Source organism: Bombina bombina, chromosome 6 (genome assembly GCF_027579735.1).
Source record: "Bombina bombina isolate aBomBom1 chromosome 6, aBomBom1.pri, whole genome shotgun sequence".
Classification (NCBI taxonomy): Eukaryota; Metazoa; Chordata; class Amphibia; order Anura; family Bombinatoridae; genus Bombina; species Bombina bombina.
This window is the reverse complement of record NC_069504.1, coordinates 980,588,641-980,608,177: the sequence shown is the minus strand read 5'-3', so window position 1 is coordinate 980,608,177 and position 19,537 is coordinate 980,588,641. Positions and strand designations below refer to the sequence as shown.

Below are 19,537 nucleotides of genomic sequence, written 5' to 3'. Positions count from 1 at the left end.
TCTTTGTTATCTTGCTATCATTATTTGAAAAAGAAGGCATCTAAGCTTTTTTTTTGGTTTCAGTACTCTGGACAGCACTTTTTTATTGCTGGATGAATTTATCCACCAATTAGCAAGGACAACCCAGGTTGTTCACCAAAAATGGGCCGGCATCTAAACTTACATTCTTGCATTTCAAATGAAGATACCAAGAGAATGAAGAAAATTTGATAATAGAAGTAAATTAGAAAGTTGCTTAAAATTTCATGCTCAATCTGAATTGCGAAAGAAAATTTTTGGGTACGGTGTCCCTTTAAAGGAATACTAAACCTATTTTTTTTTTCTTCAATGATTCAGGCAGAGCATACAATTTTAAGCAACTTTCTAATTTACTTCTATTACCACATTTTCTTCGTTCTCTTGCTATCTTCATTTAAAAAGCAGAAATGCAAAGCATTTTTGGTTCAGAACCTGGGTTATGCTTGCTTATTGGTGGCTTAATGTCTGCCATCAATAAGCAAGCGCTATCCATGGTGCTGAACCTAAAATGGGCCGGCTCCTATGCGTTACATTTCTGCTTTTTAAATAGACAGCAAGAGAACAAAGAAAAATTGGTAATTGGAGTAAATTAAAAAGTTGCTTAAAAGCGCATGCTCTATCTGTATCATGAAAGAAAAAAATTGGGTTCAGTATCCCTTTAATTCTTCAGAGCAATTCTCAGTCCTATATATACCCGTCCCCTTTCTCTTGACATTAGATTTAGTCCTAGGAAATTAACCAGCCCAAAGACAAACAAAAACTACATCAGAGCAAGCCCTCATGTGAAGAAATTGGTTAATTGGTTAGTATGTATCTTATTTTTTACACTGTTTTCATTTATCAGTGGGATCCATGACAATACACATATTTCATAGTTTATTTATGAAAGACCCTATAGAAGTCCATGTCTGCAACTGCTGCTTGCAGCAAAAAAGTCACTGGTAGAACTTTATAAAGCTACAACAGCAATATCAACTATTTGTTGTTTACCTTACTAAGTGGGGTTTTCTTTTTACTTTATAATTAGGCTGACCATATTGCCGCTTTAAGAAGGAACACATATGAAAAATACATATGTGAGGGTTCTTATACAAAACCATTTCTTTAAACAGCCCTGAAAACATCCCTGACATATTTATTTTTCATATGTGTCCCTTTTTAAAGCGGCAATATGGTCAGCCTATTTATAATAATAGACCATTAATATCTTGACCAAATCTAACTGAGCAGACAAACTTTGGAAGCCTTATGTCTGCTTCTGAAACCACAATGAAGCACAAGTCATCCTAATATATTTAGTCATTTAAAATAATAATTAAAACCACATTATAAACAAAGTACTCTATTTTAAAAGGACCAGTAAATACAGTAGATTTGCACAATTGACATATGCATGATAACAAGACAATGCAATAGCACTTAGTCTGAGCTTCTGAGGAGTACTAGATTTTTTTTCTGACAAATTTCAAAGTTATGTCTATTTCCACTCCTCCTGTACCATGTGACAGTTATCAGCCAATCACAAATGCACATATGTATATTCTGTGACTTCTTGCACATGCTCAGTAGGAGCTGGTGACTCAAAAAGTGTAAATATAAAAAGACTGTGCACATTTTGTTAATGGAAGTAAATTGGAAAGTTGTTTAAAATTGCATGTTGTATCTGAATCATTTAAGTTTAATTTTAGCTTGTGTCCCTTTAAGATCGACACTTTGCTATCTTACCACCCTCAGAAAGGCATGTTTTCCATGTGTTCTTTGGCATTGCACATACAACCTGCAGTCCACTAACACAGAAGATGGAAAGAGGTGGCCTATCATTCAAAAGAGCATCTATGAGAACATGCAAAACGGAAGCAAACGTATGTCTATGTGCTAAGGAAGTGTTAAATGATATGTAAAGATTCTTGCAAGGAGACAACAAATTAATCAATCATAGATTAAAGGGACGGTAAAGTCAAATTAAACTTTCATGATTCAGATAGAACATGTAATTTAACCCTTTAATGACCACAGCACTTTTCCATTTTCTGACCATTTGGGACCAAGGCTATTTTTAAATTTTTGCTGTGTTTGTGTTTAGCTGTAATTTTCCTCTTACTCATTTACTGTACCCACGCATATTATATACCGTGTTTTCTCGCCATCAAATGGACTTTCTAAAGATACCATTATTTTCATCATATCTTATAATTTACTATAAAAAATGTTATAAAATATGAGGAAAAAATGGAAAAAAACACAGTTTTTCTAACCTTCTCTTTAGTTTAGAGAAAATATTCAGCTTGCAACAGTATTTCTCAACTTTTTTGTAGTAAGTACCCCTGCAGGTGAAAATATGTGCCCTATGTACCCCAACTGCAACATGTAAATATTATTAGGGTAAAAAAAGACCATCATGCATATCTTTTGCTAGCCGGATGGCATTATGAAGTAATAGTATATAATGTTATGTATAAATACATGTTTAGCATTTTCTGTTATTTATATATGTTACTTAAGCTATCTAAAGCACAAGGCTAATTGCATAATTAAAAATATATTTATTTAATAATTGGTGCAACAAACATTGAAAAAAATACTAATTTTATAAAATACATTTTTAACTGGGTAGTCCGCTAAATGAGCTGGGTTGTGTGCCCATTAAATAGGTCCTGGGGAGAGCACTGATACATTTTTCTGTTTTTTAGAAATGTATTTTAAAACACATACAACATACATGTGGTTCTTTAAAGTTGTGTCACATAAGAAAAAAAAGATGAGGCAAGTAATATTTGTTACCACAATTCTGCATCTAATTCCACCACATTCATAGCTCAGCTCATCATTTCATTGAGGCATACATTAGTATAGAACACTTCACAATGGCATGTTTTCCAAGGGATATTCCAACTGAGAAAAACTGATTTTTGTCATACATTGATAGTTTACTTTATCTGCATCAGGGCAGAATAAATAAAGATAGGGAGAGCCACTGAGTGCCACTTGACAATGTTTCAGGTACCCCCAGTGGTTCATGTAGCACAGGTTGAGAAACTAGGGCTTACTTAATAGAAAAAAAACAATGTCTGCAGGAAGCTAAGAGGTATATGAATGAAGAGAAGGTGAACTATTCTGAGAAAGTTTACTGACTTCAGGAAACCAAATAGTTTCTAAATTTGTCTGTGTGAGAAAATGAGAAAGCTAAACTGTATGCATTTATAGAATCCAATGCAATGCTGAAATCATTTGCAGATTTGTATGGATTATGTAACTTAAAGGACCAGTCAATACAGTAGATTTGCATAATCAACAAATGCATGATAAGAAGACAATGCAATAGCACTTAGTCTGAACTTCAAATGAGTAGTAGATTTTTGTTAAATAAATTGCAAAGTTATGTCTATTTCCACTCCCCCTGTATCATGTGACAGCCATCAGCCAATCACAAATGCATATACGTATATGCTGTGATATCTTGCACATGCTCAGTAGGAGTTGGTGACTCAAAAAGTGCAAATATAAAAAGACTGTGCACATTTTGTTAATTGAAGTAAATTGGAAAGTTGTTTAAAATTGCATGCTCTATCTGAATCTTGAAGTTTAATTTTGACTTGAGTGTTCCTTTAAACCAATAAAAGTATTAATCCTTTATCAACAGAACACAGACTGAATAGCACACCCTAAAAATCTTGGTACAGCACTCACTATATGTTCAACATCTTTACATGTTCATTTATTGGTAAAAAAAAAAAAAAAAAGGTGTAGGATTCATTACTATGTACAGCAAGTTCATACATTTGATAAATATATCTAAATATATCTATTGCCCAATCTTAGAGATATGACATTTTTCATTCATGATTCAGCATAAAATTAAAAAAATTCAATTTAGTTTTGTTATCAAATTCACTTAGAGTTAGTATCCATTTGTTGAAGAGTATACATAAGTAGGCTTAGAATCATGGACATGTCTTGAGTACTATATGCCAGCACTTTTGCTCGTAACAATCTTATACATTGTACAAATACAGCTGTCGTCTAGTGTTCAAAAATGTATAACATTAACAGCATTATTGCAAAGGTATACCAAAGATACTGAATGAACAATTAGATTTGTTTTTTTAACCCCTTAAGGACCAGCGACGTACCCTGTATGTCGCTGGCCTTTTTTTGGGACTTGATTGCTTTATAGCACGGTCTTGCCACCAGCGTTAAGACTGCTCTATTCCACAAAGCCTTCTGGAGGGAGGGTATTAATAGCGTGTTCTTGCTAGACTTGTGCTATTATGTCCTGAAAAAACCCTTAACGACCAGTGACATACAGGGTGCATTGTGGTCATTAAGGGGTTAAATCATGGAAAAAAAAGAGTTTTGTGTCCTTTTAAGAGAAATAGAAAAAATGTATTGCAAAATTCACCTTTTTCTCCTTAAACTTACACTTGTAAATGCATCCTAAGGCCTGTTCTTCATAATGATTTGACGTGTAGAAAAATGGCATGCAACCTATTAGGACTGTGCAATTAGTCACATGATGTAGTTAATCGCAAAATATGAGGCTATGCAATACCTGAAGCCTATGAGGATGCAAATTTTTAATCAAAACAAGAAACAAACAAAAACAAAACAGTTCGAAACAGCTTCCTTAATATGTCTCATCAGTCACACAAACACTCCAGCAGCAGCAGCACTGATCACTCCTCCAGAGGGATGGACCAGAAAGCGTCACATCAGTATCAAATTATATAATGCTACCGCCACCATTTTACTTGCCTCGTGATTTGTTGATCCAGTCCTGAGGTGTGCACCTTTTTTCTCCGGCCTATTCACTCTACACTGCAAACTGCATGTGGTACAAGCCGTTGTTTTGGACAGTTAAATTAATTTTTTAATGTAAAATGTATGTTTAAAAAATATTCTAATACAAATCACATTTAAAATCTCAATATTTAATCAATTATCATCATATATTTTTTTTTTGTATCGTGTAGACCTACAACCTACCGTCACATGACTTTTAGTATTACAGTATGAGCAATATGCTATATAATTTAAATTAGTAAGCTAGGGGTCGACATATATGTTTAAAATTTAGCAGCCACTAAGAATATTTAGGAACCAGACATATTTTTAGGAGCCAGACAATGGTATTTATATATAGGTATATGGAGAATAAGCCAAAAAGTTAGGAGCCAGTGGTTAAATTCTTGGAGCCAGTAGCTCTCAGGTTTGTCGAGCCCTGTAGTAATCACAAAGTGTATTTGCCCATTTTTGTTATTTGCATATAAATATATCTACATATAATGTTCCTTATTTTTCCTGCAAATAGTGAATATTGTTCCTAAGACAAAAAAAAAGCTTTAAATAAATCTGCATTTATTATTCAGTTTATGTAAACGTGGTTTTCAGGAAAAAGCTACACCAACTTTAAAAAAGCAATTCATGTATTTTTAAACGTGTTAATACATAACACTACATAAAATGGCATTTTTTTGTCCTTTATTAAAGAGAATAAGGCAACAAATCTGAGAAAAATCACAAGGAAATGATTCGGTATAAATATATAGCACAAACGTGTGAGACACAACAAAGTGGCACCACAAATTAAATACGTCTCATGCATTAGACAAGTTGCTATGTAAGAAACGACCTTTCGTTTTTTTACCTGACTGTTTTTTAAAGGTCAGGCGAAACGTGATGAAATTTTTATGTGCCTGAAAAGCTTCAGCAGATGAATGTTTAATGAGTAGGTGGCAGCACTCAAGAATCTCAGTTTGAAATTCTCAGATGTTGTAAAGAAGAAAACTGAGCTATTAGCTATTAGAGAAAGGACTCCATTTGGCATATTTAATTCAAATCTCTGCAAGCACATTTTTTTTTCTCTTTCTATCCAGCTGTAAATAGAGATGATGCTTTACTGTTACAGCAAAAGCACTGCTGGAGACTTTATTTTTTTTCTTCACTTTCAGGATTCAGAGTTTGAAAAACAAATGTGGGTACTGCAGGGCAACAGGTTGAACTCAAAGTATTTTCCTGCTGTGAAAGTCATCTCCATTGGTTCAAGAGAATATGTCTATTTCTAGAGCTGTAGCAGGATCATTAGGGGCAGTATGTAATATTATATTGTTCATGGTAGATTTTGGGTGCTCATGTAATGACTGCAGTGCATTCAGTGGCTCTTGGGATGTGTCATATAGAGGTTACAGACAAATGGGATATAATATGCGCTAGTTGGAGTTAAGCTAACCTCCCCCAAGGAAACAGAATGGTACAGAAGCAAGGGTGTGCCCCTATATATAAAGGTTACCCTAGTTGAAAAGTATCAAAAATATTTCACCATAACAAATATTATGCACTCTACATTATATCCCTCATGAATATATTCAAGAGTTTTCTAAGAATGTGTTATTTGTAGCTCCAAATCGGATTATCCTTCAGCCAGAAAGATGGGTTTGTAGTTTATTTCAATCTCCTACTTTATTCGGCTTATTCTGTCATACAATCACCCATCACCAACTTATTTATACACAAAGAATGGATTAAAGTTAAATGGACACTAAACAATAAATACATTTCATGAACCTCCCTCTACTCATGGGTGCTGCCATTTTGGAACCTAGGTTACACTGCAGGTATCTGAAGGAGAGTCGCTACTCATGTGCAAACACATCAGCACTGGAATGTATTATTATTATAGTTTATATATATATATAGCACCAGCATATCCTGCAGTGTTGTCCATGGGTACAATTAAAATAAGTAAAACAATGATACAATGCTTGTGTGATAGAAGACAAAATTTGACAAGTACATGAGGAAATTAGGTCCATATTCCCGTTAGAATTTACAATCTAGAAGGGTAGGAGGGTGAGAAGCAGGAGGTGAGGACTGCACGGGTGAGAATGATGTTAAAACAAGTTGGATGAGGGCAATTATTAGGTAAGTGAAATTAATTTGTTACTGAATTGGTGGTAGGCTTCCCTGAACAAAAATGTATTTAGGGAGTGTTTAGGGGAGATTAGGGGAAGCAAATTAGGGTTAGGCAGATTAGGGGAAATTCTGACAGCATGAGGAAGTGAGTTCCAGTGGTCCTGCAGTTTAGCATGGGAAGAGATGATGATAGAAGATGCAAGGAGCAGGTCATTGTTGGATCTTAGAGGGTGTGCTTGAGTATATTTTCTTTATTGAGGACAGGTTGAAAGGACTTGCAGAGAGGTGCAGCAGATACAGAGCATCAGGAATAGTGGCTTTGACTGGCAGAGGCATTTAGGATGGATTAAATGGGGGGAGAGGCTGAAGAGAGGAATGCCAGTTTGTAGATTATTGCAGTTGTCAAATTGGGAAATTACAAGGGAGTGGATTAGTTGCTTACTGGTGTTAGCGCTCAGAAACAGACACATTTTGAAAATATTACATAGTGTGTTGCGAATGTAGCAAAATATAGATTTCAACCTGGTGGCACCTATGACTAAAGGGAATCGAGGAATAATACTATGCTTATAAAATCTAATTAGTGTTTAATGTTCCTTTAATAAGGACTCAATAGGAACTCACTGGTCACATATTCGAGTAATAGGTAACTCCTGTCTCTGGACCTTTTTTTCTACATAATTTATCATTTGTGTTTTCACGTACTGAAATGGTCAGTTTTATATTAGTGTTTTCAGTGTAATCTGTTTGCTACAAGACCTATTTTAAATTAACTACTTCTATATACCTTTTTTTGTTTCCTACCTCTCTTTAAATGCTCATAACGATCATTTCTGGTGTTGAAAATATTTTGCAGTATTTTTTTTAACTATTATTATTGTTGTTATTATTTGAATAACACTCCTAAAGGGATATGAAACCCAAAAAAAATCCTCTGTGATTGAGAAAGAAAATACAATTAAATTTATTTCTATTATCAAAATTGCTTAATTCCCATGAAATTATGTGTTGAAGAGATACCTAGGTAGGCTTCTGGAGCACTAAAAGGCAAGAAATAGTGCTGCCATATAGTGCTCTTGCAAATGGATAACATTCTTGCAAAACTGTTGCCATATAGTGCTCCAGAAATGGGCCGACCCCTGAGCTTACTTCCCTACTTTTCAACAAAAGATACCAAAAGAACAAAGAAAAATTCTCTATATGAATAATGAAAGAAAAAATTGGGGTTTCATATCCATTTACTTGGCTTTCCAAGAGAGCATATCTAGATATACTCAATAAATTACTGTATACGGAAGCATATAAAGCTCAATTTCAACAAAGCATACCAAAAGAAGGAACTACATTTGATAATAGAAAAAAAATACAACTTCCCAATCTAAATCTATCTGAATCATAAAGGTTTAATTTTGCCAAAGGGAATGCAAAGAACAAACGTGTCATCTTCAACTTTCAATTGGTTTAAATGATATTGGAGAATGACACACAGAACAGTTGGGTGCATTGCGAGTTATATAGAATGAGAAGGGAATGAAGGTCCTTCCTCTCTCCTGGCCTTATGACTTTCCCACTCGTGTAATAATGCCACATGCCGTGAGCAAGCACTCAAGGATAGCGGAGAATTACTTGCTATTAATGAGTTTAAGTTAACGGTATAAACTACTCCACATTTTCAAAATTTGGAACAAATAAACTTCCATTTTACTGCTAATGTGGGCCATGCAAAAAAGCCTTAGTGGTGGGCTGTGGTTTGGGCAGCTTTGACTCAGAAGGACAAAAGTCCCCTTGTTTAAAATAGGGGAGTCTCCAGTTGGTATCTTTAAAAACATCCCGGTTTATATAATTTGTCAAGCCCTTTATGTACAAGTATGTATACAAATAAATGTATGTGATGTAAATGGGCCATTCAATTTAAACAATTATGTGTTTGCATTTGTTAATCACTGTCCTATGTGTTCTATTTATGCTTGCAGGTTCTAAGTGAGACTTTACATTTGATATGACAAAGCATTTAAACAAGAATGCATCTATTATATATATATATACATACAATGCATGGCAGAAAAAACATTAATTCTTAGAAGAGCTGAAATAATACTTAAAGGGATACTGAACCCAATTTTTTTCTTTCATGATTCAGATAGAACATGCAATTTTTTTTTAAAGAAATAACCAAGAGTAAAATGTGTCCGTAAGACAATTCCAACATAATAATCACATGCATATAGATATTAAGTGAGGTGCCAGCATAAGGTATAACATCCAAATACAAATATGGTAGTCATATCTACCCTATCCAAACTATTATGATGCTCTATCTATGAATAATGATAAACAATGTACAATAACAAGGCATTTTCCAAAATAAGAGGGTAACTGCTATCAAATTCCATGGTACCGCACCACACATTCCTTATGGATATTCAGAGAAGAGACATCTCAACTGATGTATGCTTCAGGGAATCATCTGGGGCATATAACTATGAGACCTCATTTTTGTTTTTATAGCAATAGTATTTTGTCAGATGGCAATAGGAAGTGATGAGTCACTAGGACATGTTTGGGCATATTGTACTATCTATATAAGAGTAGGTATGGTTGAGTACATCTCTAACAGATAACAAGTGAGATTGAGTTGTACTCCTAGGGTTAATAATAGAGAAGTGCCTATATTCCAGTTGTAGAAGATGAAGAAAGGGGTAATCTATAGTTGCGTGGAGTAGTAATTTATCGCGCACCATCTGATAGGGATTATATGAGATATCTGACAGCGGGCAAGAGCTGCTCTGAGTGGGGGAGGGGAAGGGGCGAGGCTTTTTAAATTGACATAGGGTTTTAGAAAATTTAAAGAAAGGAGTGGTTTCACCGTATGAGAGTGGAGGGGGATATACATTATACGATATCTAACCTTAAACTACACTAGTGGCATATGCTACAAAACTATCTTAGTGGAGATTATTTAGATCTTGGGTAATGCAGGTATATACAAATAAGGCTCAGAGATATTGCAAAAAAATAAAAAAACAAAGTAATAAAGTACCTAGGAGAGTGTGCAGGTAGCTCAAAGTTATACATTATCACAGAGGATAGGTGGTCTACAAGTGGAGACTAAACAGAGTAGGTTAACAACATTATAAAGACCTGAAGGAATTATACAACAAATTAACCTGTACACCATAAATAAAGTTAAATTAGTAATGATATTAACATATATTGCTTAGAAAATATGCACATCAGAATCCCCTATCTCTGTTCTCTATGTGTTCACTAAGCTAAGGTTATCCAATTTTAGGGATCGGATATAAGCTGGTGCTGTACTTAGTATATACTTATAGGCGTGCCCCTTACACCAAGTATATAAAATCCAATCAACAGAGTTTGTCTAGGAGCCTGGTTTCAGCAGCACTTGGCACACCCACTAATGTTACACTTCTCTCCAAAAAGATGTAACCAATATACACTGAAAAAAGGGAGATTGTGGGAGGCGCTCAGAGAGCAGTCTGCTACTACAAATACGTCCTTTTGGGTATATAATATATATAGTCAAAATAAAAATAAAAAGATTCCTTATTAAAACATATGTGCCTAAAGTATCCTCAAAAATGGAAGTTCCTTTGGAAAGTTACTCACAAATACTTACTTTAAACATAAGAAACCTCACACAGGTTCTAAACACATCCATAAATTTATTAAACACTCTAAAAATTACACAATCAATTCCTATACTTCTAGGACACCGGTGCCTCAATTTCAACTAAATATTTCATATAGGATTTTTAAAATAAATTCAACAAAATGTAAAAAAAACCCAATTGGTATAGTTATAAAGTAATTGAAACAGTTAATAATTATAAACTTAGTTAATACAAATGACTTGATGAATACAAATGATCTCAATAAGCAAGCATATACATAATCTTCAAATACTTTGTGTAGAAAAGAGAGAATGAAGCAAAAGATGTTACAATGGATGAATACACTGCACTTTTTCTCGTATATTCAATCATAATCAGTTTGGCCAATGGAATTTTCCTTTTTATGTCTTATATCCGAAATTAAATTTCCATAGCCACAGATTTAACACTCTCAGTATCTGTACATTCCAATGTTAAAAGTCCGTATACTGGACAAAGAAAAGAATTCCTTTTTGCAACGGTTAATATTTATGCAAAATCCAAGCCTCTTAATGTCACTTTAAAATGAGGTTTACAATACCTATTGCCTCCGATCAAACAGGGAGTTCCTTACTTAATATTCAGATATCGCTTCTCAGCAATTCACTCGGTCACAAGCTGTTGACGTCTGTCTACCAGGGGCCGTTACTCACCAATCAGCTTCACAGATTGTATAGTGCGCGCACTGTTTGAATCCGGTGTCTTGAGCTCCTACCGCAGTTTCTCCATACAATTGCCCTTTTTCTTAATGTGTGAAGCCGGTATTTGCGGTTATGGGAGCAGCTGGGGAACCACTTTCAGTTGTCTTTCATCAGATAGAAACAAGCAGATACATTCTTCAATAATTTCGCTTTTTTCATCTGTATTCTTTAGAGCTCAGGTGCTGATCAACGTGTGTCGGCTCTCTGTGAGCCTGGTGCTGTACTTAGTATATACTTATAGGCGTGCCCCTTACACCAAGTATATAAAGGAAGATTTAGGCACGTATATAGTGGACAGGGCAGGGATTCTGACATAGTAGTTCACCATTAAAGTGAAATGGAGGTAGGTGTTATATAGGGATTGATATTGTGCTTTATAAATTGTAGCGTAGAAATGGAGAGTACATAAGAAACAGTATGGAGTTCTCCTATAAGCACCAACATGGTATACACATAAATAATAGGAGGAAATATAATGATACATAGGTTAGCTCTGTTTTGCCCTCCATGTCTCCAATAGTACTTACTGTATGTTACCATTTATCTGTTGCTGGATAAAATGAAAAGATTGTAATATAATGGCTGTAGGTAATGTATTGGAATATTATATGACCTATCAAACAATCCTAAAGAGCTTGTTGGCGAGGCAATGTTTAAATAGTAGTGAATCTCTTTGTGTAATAACCTGTTTATAATTCTCATATAATGAAAAACAGATTATTTGTAGCTGTAAAGTGGAACACCTAATGTTAAAAGTCTGTAACAAAAGGGTTAATTAATTACAGCAGTTACTTCAGTAATTGAGTCCCAGCAGTAGGAATATATATATATATGAATAAAGGAATATATATATATATGAAAGTATAGGTGGAATGAGTTAAATAATAAGATTTATTAGGAGAGTCTGAATACTAATTTATCTGTAGTTGGTAAGTAGCATGCACAAATAATAATGTAAAGTCTGTATATGCAGCACTTAGCAGGTCAAAGCAAGCAGATTTATACACTTAGGCTGGTTTGAGAAGCAGGTAGTAGAGTTATGCACACATAGAAGCAATTGACCCAGAGAGCTAGTAGTAAGTACAGGCTGTAGTTAAGTTGCTTAGACATAGTATACTGCAGACAGTGTAGACAATGCACATTTAGCAAGCATGATTGAAAAGAGCAGCATGACAGAATAATTTCTATTCAGAACAAAAGTACTTGCGTGACCGGTAGCTCTAGCGTGGAACAGATAGGCAAATAGTAGAATGATCCGGTGTAGATACTAGGAGAGACGGACTTCCAGGAGAGAACAGGAACAGCGGCTGAGATCCTTAGCGTGCTGCTGCAGCGTGTGAAATCCTCAGTGTGAAAGGAAACAGGCGGATGAATACGCCAGGAATGTAGATCCAAACAGGTAGTGCAGGGCTGACAGGGAGACTCAGATGAATACCAGAATCAGCAAACAGGTAGGTGTAAATTAGGCAATAATTAGGTAGCTAGGTTTTGAAGTAACACAGAGCAAAGTTACACCTTTCAGGAATTAGAGACTTGACTTGTCAAATAAATGAGTAAGGTTAGCACTACTCAAAGCAACAAAATAATCAAGCAATGAGTTGATGTGAGAATGAGGTTATAAAGGCTTTAGGGGTGGAGTTCCAGTTAAAGGGACATTACAGATCCCCCCCCTTCAAGGCATCAGCTCCGAAGATGCCAGGGATGGTTTGAGGGGATAGTGCTTGTGGAACGCAGCTACCCGCATAGGGGCATGAACCTGGGAATGAGGAACCCACGAATCCTCCTCCGGACCGCAACCCTTCCAGCGGATTAGATATTGCAATCGTCCTCGTAGCATTCGGGAGTCGAGTATAGATTCAACTTCATATTCTTCATGCTCATCCAAAATCACTGGAGGAGGAGGAACCGTCCTACGAGTGAATTCACTACTCGTCCTATGAGGCTTTAGAAGAGAAACATGAAATGATGGGTGTAAGCCGTATTTAGATGGAAGATCCAGAACAACAGCTGAAGGGTTGAGAATACGTTTAATCTTAAAAGGTCCAACAAACTGACTACCCAACTTTCTGGATGGTATAGAGAGTTTCAAATTCTTGGTAGAAAGCCATACCAGGTCACCCAATTTGTATTCAGGACTAGGTCTATGTCTAGCATTATAATAATACTGCTGATCGGTCTTAGCTTTCTGTAGATGTTCTTTTAGAAGAATCAAACTATCCTGTAAATTGGAGAGATAGGAATTAGCGGAAGGAGTGTTGGTGTTGGTTTGTGTAAGTCGAATAGACTGTGGGTGGTATCCGTAGGTGGCATAAAACGGAGTCATCTTGGTGGAACTAGAAACCGAATTGTTGTAAGAAAATTCGGCTAACGGAAGATGTTCCAACCAGTCATCCTGTAGATGAGAAACATAGCATCTAAGATACTGTTCAAGTATACCATTTACTCTCTCTGTGAGTCCATTTGTCTGGGGATGATAAGACGTAGATAATCTAGGATGAATGGAGAGTGACTTACAGAGGTCTTTCCAAAAATTGGAAGTGAACTGAGATCCACGATCCGTTATGATAGAGTGTTGTATCCCATGTAATCGTACGACATGTTTAAGGAAAGCTGTAGCTGTGTCACTGGCAGTAGGTAGTGATTTCATAGCGATGAAATGAGCCAGCTTAGTCAGGTGATCAACAACAACCATGATGGTATTGTGATCCTGTGAAGGGGGAAGCTCAACAATGAAATCCATAGAGATAACACTCCATGGGGTATCAGGAATAGATAAAGGAGTGAGATAACCAATGGGTTTCTTTTTCTCTGTTTTGTATCTTGCACAGACATCACAAGTGGACACGTATTTCTGAACGGTCTCGCCCATGTGTGGCCACCAAAAGTCTCTGTGTAAGAGTTCTTTAGTTTTGAAGACTCCTTGATGTCCAGATAAAGGGTTATCATGGAAATGAGAGAGGAGTCTCTGTCTAAGAGTCTGTGGGATGTATAGCTTGTTATGAAAAGTGTACAGGCCAGTTGGTTCCTTTATTAACTGAGTATGAGTGGGTATGTTATCAGTTGCTAAAGCTGTTAGAATGTCGAGCTCCAAAGTACTTAGAGCTGCTATGATTTTGTGACTAGGTATAAGTTGTGTGAAACAGTCACTTATAGGTTTGTCATCATTTTGTCGGGATAGGGCATCTGCCTTACCATTGAGCTTACCTGGTCTATATGTTATATGGAAATTGAATCTGTCAAGAAATAGGGACCATCTTACTTGACGAGAGGATAAGGTCTTGTTCTGTTTCAAGTATTGAAGGTTTTTGTGGTCTGTGAATATTAAGAAAGGTTTGTCAACTCCCTCTAATATATGTCTCCATACCTCTAAAGCACATTTTATGGCTAGAAGTTCTTTATCACCCACAGAGTAATGTACCTCAGCTGGTAAAAGGGTTCTTGAAAAGTAGGCTATAGGGTGAGTGTCATGTTGGTCTTTAATTCTTTGGGATAAAACTGCTCCTATACCAGTGTCAGAGGTATCAACCTCCACAATGAACTGACATGAATGATCAGGCAAACTTAATATTGGGGCTGTAGTAAAACATGTCTTCAAATAATTGAAGGATTGATCTGCTTCAGGTGTCCAATGAAATTTAGAATTTTTCTTAGTTAAAGAAGTAAGGGGTTTTACTTTCATAGAAAAATTGTGAATAAATCTACGATAAAAATTGGCGAACCCCAAGAATCTCTGGAGAGATCTAAGAGTAGTGGGTACTGGCCAATTCTTAATAGCTAATAACTTTTCTGGGTCCATCTGTACCTTATCGGGTGTTATGATATACCCTAAAAATTTTATCCTTTGTACATGAAATTGGCATTTTTCAGCCTTTGCAAAGAGTCTGTGATCACGTAATCGTGTAAGAACCCATCTCACATGTTTTATATGTTCCTCTGTTGTTTTAGAGTAAATTAGTATGTCGTCCAAATAAATTATGACGCATACGTCTGTTAGATCTTTGAAAATCTCATTAATAAAATGCTGGAATGTAGCAGGGGCGTTACAGAGCCCAAAAGGCATCACTCGGTACTCAAAGAGTCCGTATCTGGTTCGGAATGCAGTTTTCCACTCATCCCCCTCCTTGATACGTATTAAATTATACGCACCCTTTAAGTCAAGTTTAGTGAAGATGGTGGCACCGTTTAGGCGTTCAAGGAGTTCGGGGATGAGAGGCAATGGATACCGATTCTTTACAGTAACTGCATTGAGGGCCCTGTAATCGATGATGGGTCTTAAGGTCTTATCTTTGTTAGTCACAAAGAACAACCCTGCTGCAGCAGGCGATGTAGAGGGGACTATAAATCCTTTCCGAATGTTATTGTCTAAATATTCTCGCAGATACTGTAACTCTTTCTGCGAGAGAGGATAAACTTTCCCAAAAGGAACCTTAGCCCCTGGTATTAAATCTATGGGGCAATCGAAGGTTCTATGGGGGGGTAGAACCTCAGCCTCCTTTAAATCAAACACATCTTATAAATCATGATAGTGAACAGGTATCTCTGGGTCTACAGTGCCCAAGATCTGATGCGGGAAACAGGTAGAAGAACAATACGAGGAATTAAATGTGACAGTGGGTGTAACCCAATCTATGCTAGGGTTATGTTTAGTTAACCAAGTGTAACCCAATATCAGAGTATGAAGTGCAGTTGGAATTACATCAAAACTTATGTGTTCAGTATGTCCTTCAGAAGTAGAGATTAATAGGGGTATAGTGTGTTTTGTTATGGGACCTTTATGTATCAAAGAACCATCAATTTATCTTATGAACACAGGATTTTGTTTAGTGACACAAGGTATTTTATTCAGCTCAACATATGTAGCATCAATAAAGCAGTCAGAAGCCCCAGAGTCTACTATCGCCTCAGTCTTGATTCGCTGTCGGTCCCACTGTAAGGAGAGAGAGAGTGTCAATGACTTTTGTCTTATGTGTGTAGTAGTACAACTAAGTGTTAGTAGCTTACCCTTTTTCTGTCAATGTAAAATGGGACAGGATATTACAGTATGTTCTTTACTAGCACAGTAAAGACAGAGGTTTGCTAGGCGTCGTCTGTTTTTTTCCTCAGGGGTCAGAGGACCTTTAATTACTCCTATTTCCATAGGTGTATGTGGGTTATGTATCTTTTCTGTAGGGCTTACTGGCAATCTTTTGAGAGGCGTGTCTGATGTGTACCTTTCTAACCTTCTTTCTCTTATTCTGCGGTCTAGTGTTGTGGCTAGTTTTATTAAGCCGTGTAAGTTATCAGGCATCTCCAATCTAGAGATCTCATCTTTTAAAGCTTCATTTAAGCCTAATCTGAATTGGTTTTTTAATGTAATATCATTCCAGAGTGAGTCGGTAGCCCACATCTGGAATTCTGTTATAAAGTCCTCAACAGGCCTCTTTCCTTGTCTGAGAGCTCTTAATTTTGTTTCAGCCTGAATTTGAGTGTTACAATCTTCATAAAGTGCACTCATAGCTGTGAAAAACAAATCTAAGGAATCCAAAATAGAGTCATTGGACTCAAAAAATCGATTTGCCCATGACCTTGGCTCACCTATGAGATATGAGATTGTAGTGCAAACTTTAATTTTTTCAGTACAGTAGGTCTTAGGCTTCATTGCATATAGCAGTAAACAAGCATTTTTGAAATCCCTGAAATCACTCCTTTTCCCTGAAAATAAAGCTGGCGGGTTGATCTGAGGTTCTGGAGGTTCTGGGACTCTTGTTACAGTCAATTCTTTAACTACATTTCTTAAAGTTGTGGTTTCTGTTTGTAGGTCAGTGAGTGCTCTTGCAAGGTAATCCACCTTATGGTTCCATACTGCTGGTTTTATGGCTTGATTATTATGTAATAACCTGTTTATAATTCTCATATAATGAAAAACAGATTATTTGTAGCTGTAAAGTGGAACACCTAATGTTATAAGTCTGTAACAAAAGGGTTAATTAATTACAGCAGTTACTTCAGTAATTGAGTCCCAGCAGTAGGAATATATATATATATATGAATAAAGGAATATATATATATATATATGAAAGTATAGGTGGAATGAGTTAAATAATAAGATTTATTAGGAGAGTCTGAATACTAATTTATCTGTAGTTGGTAAGTAGCATGCACAAATAATAATGTAAAGTCTGTATATGCAGCACTTAGCAGGTAAAAGCAAGCAGATACCTACCTGGTTTGAGAAGCAGGTAGTAGAGTTATGCACACATAGAAGCAATTGACCCAGAGAGCTAGTAGTAAGTACAGGCTGTAGTTAAGTTGCTTAGACATAGTATACTGCAGACAGTGTAGACAATGCACATTTAGCAAGCATGATTGAAAAGAGCAGCATGGCAGAATAATTTGTATTCAGAACAAAAGTACTTGAGTGACCATTAGCTCTAGCGTGGAACAGATAGGCAAATAGGAGAATGATCCGGTGTAGATACTAGGAGAGACGGACTTCCAGGAGAGAACAGGAACAGCGGCTGAGATCCTTAGCGTGCTGCTGCAGCGTGTGAAATCCTCAGTGTGAAAGGAAACAGGCGGATGAATACGCCAGGAATGTAGATCCAAACAGGTAGTGCAGGGCTGACAGGGAGACTCAGATGAATACCAGAATCAGCAAACAGGTAGGTGTAAATTAGGCAATAATTAGGTAGCTAGGTTTTGAAGCAACACAGAGCAAAGTTACACCTTTCAGGAATTAGAGACTTGACTTGTCAAATAAATGAGTAAGGTTAGCACTACTCAAAGCAACAAAATAATCAAGCAATGAGTTGATGTGAGAATGAGGTTATAAAGGCTTTAGGGGTGGAGTTCCAGTTAAAGGGATCAGAAAGCTGCATATATCAGGGTGACTCCTCACCATCACCTACCGTGTGGGTTTTATGTGTACACTTTCTAAGTAGATCTATGAGATGCAGATTTATTTTAAGCTATATTTGACCATAGTAGTTGGTACAATATAATCACGAACCCCTGAGTTATCCTCCACATTGTGTTAGAAGTAATAAAAACATATATATATATATATATATAAGACCGTCAGGCTAATCTGTGCACAAACTACCCTTTATCTAGGCTTTCAGTAGAAACATTTAGAACATGCGTGAGCAAGACATGAGTTTTGTATGTAGGTGCAAGAAATATAGCTCTCAACTACAGATTAAGCGAAATAAACTTATACATTGTGAGATCAAATATCAGACATTACTGTTGTCATCCATAAAGTCAGTGTTTCAGAGGTAGAGCTCCGTGGGGAAATAATCTCAGGAAGCATTAACCGATGCCAGTCTTAAGGCAGCACAAGGATAGGGTCGAGGTGGAGAAACTGCAGATTGTCGCTATAAAAATACCTCCCGTTGTTGGTGAGGAGTTTGAAAGCCAGTGTCGCCAGAGCCGGGACCATCTTCTGAGCAGATGTTCTGGTAAGGACAGATCAGATCGGTACATCAGAGGGCCAGCCGCATCCCCCAACACATCCTCCCACATCCGTGCTGTTTTTTCTTTTACTGAGGGCTCGTTCACTTGTAGGTGTTTCCTCTCCGACACCTGCACAGGATATTGACAGTGGGAAACTCCTCCACGATTGAACCTCAGCAGTCGCAGAAACTAGAGGTAGCAGTGTTATCTGTAGATCGCGTGGCTCCGGTTCCAGACCCGCAATTGAAGTCGGCTTCCCCATTGGGAGATGAGAGGATTTTAGGGCCCTAGGTCGCAACTCATTTTGGATGGTTTGAGTTCTAATTGAGGGATCCATTTGGTGCGGGAGGACATCCGTGAGCTCCATCTCTGACTTTAGCACGGTCCTTAGGTCTTCCATTTTCGCACAGAATTCCTCCTCGAAATTCTTCAAAAGAGTGGATATTAGGCAGTGTAACTCCTCCATATTTGCCTATGTGACAGGTTTCTTTCGTTGGTAGTGTAGCTCTTATCCTGTTTTAGCCCCTTTCGTTTTATAACAATTTAGTGCATTTGCAGCTTAACCCATGCTGCCGGGGGAAGGGTGGAAGGTATGCTTGGTAGGCCGTCTTCTAGCGAGGGTCCATAGAGAGCAAAAAGGTCAATAATCCGGCAAACTGTTCATAATATTCTGTTAGTAGTAGGTGATTGGGCTTCAATTTATAGCTGTATGAACGTAAGATGCTAGGTATTTCAAAAGATATGCAATGGATTTCTTGATCTTCTTTTGGAGCCTTAGAAATTGCGACCGGCCATGTTCCT

At 36.8% G+C, this 19,537-nt stretch overlaps 1 protein-coding gene across 3 annotated transcripts in view; it reads left to right on the top strand.

Moving 5' to 3' along the window:
- RNF130 (ring finger protein 130) overlaps window positions 1-19,537 on the top strand; it is a 625,517-nt gene that overhangs the window by 332,748 nt on the left and 273,232 nt on the right. The window lies entirely within an intron of this gene.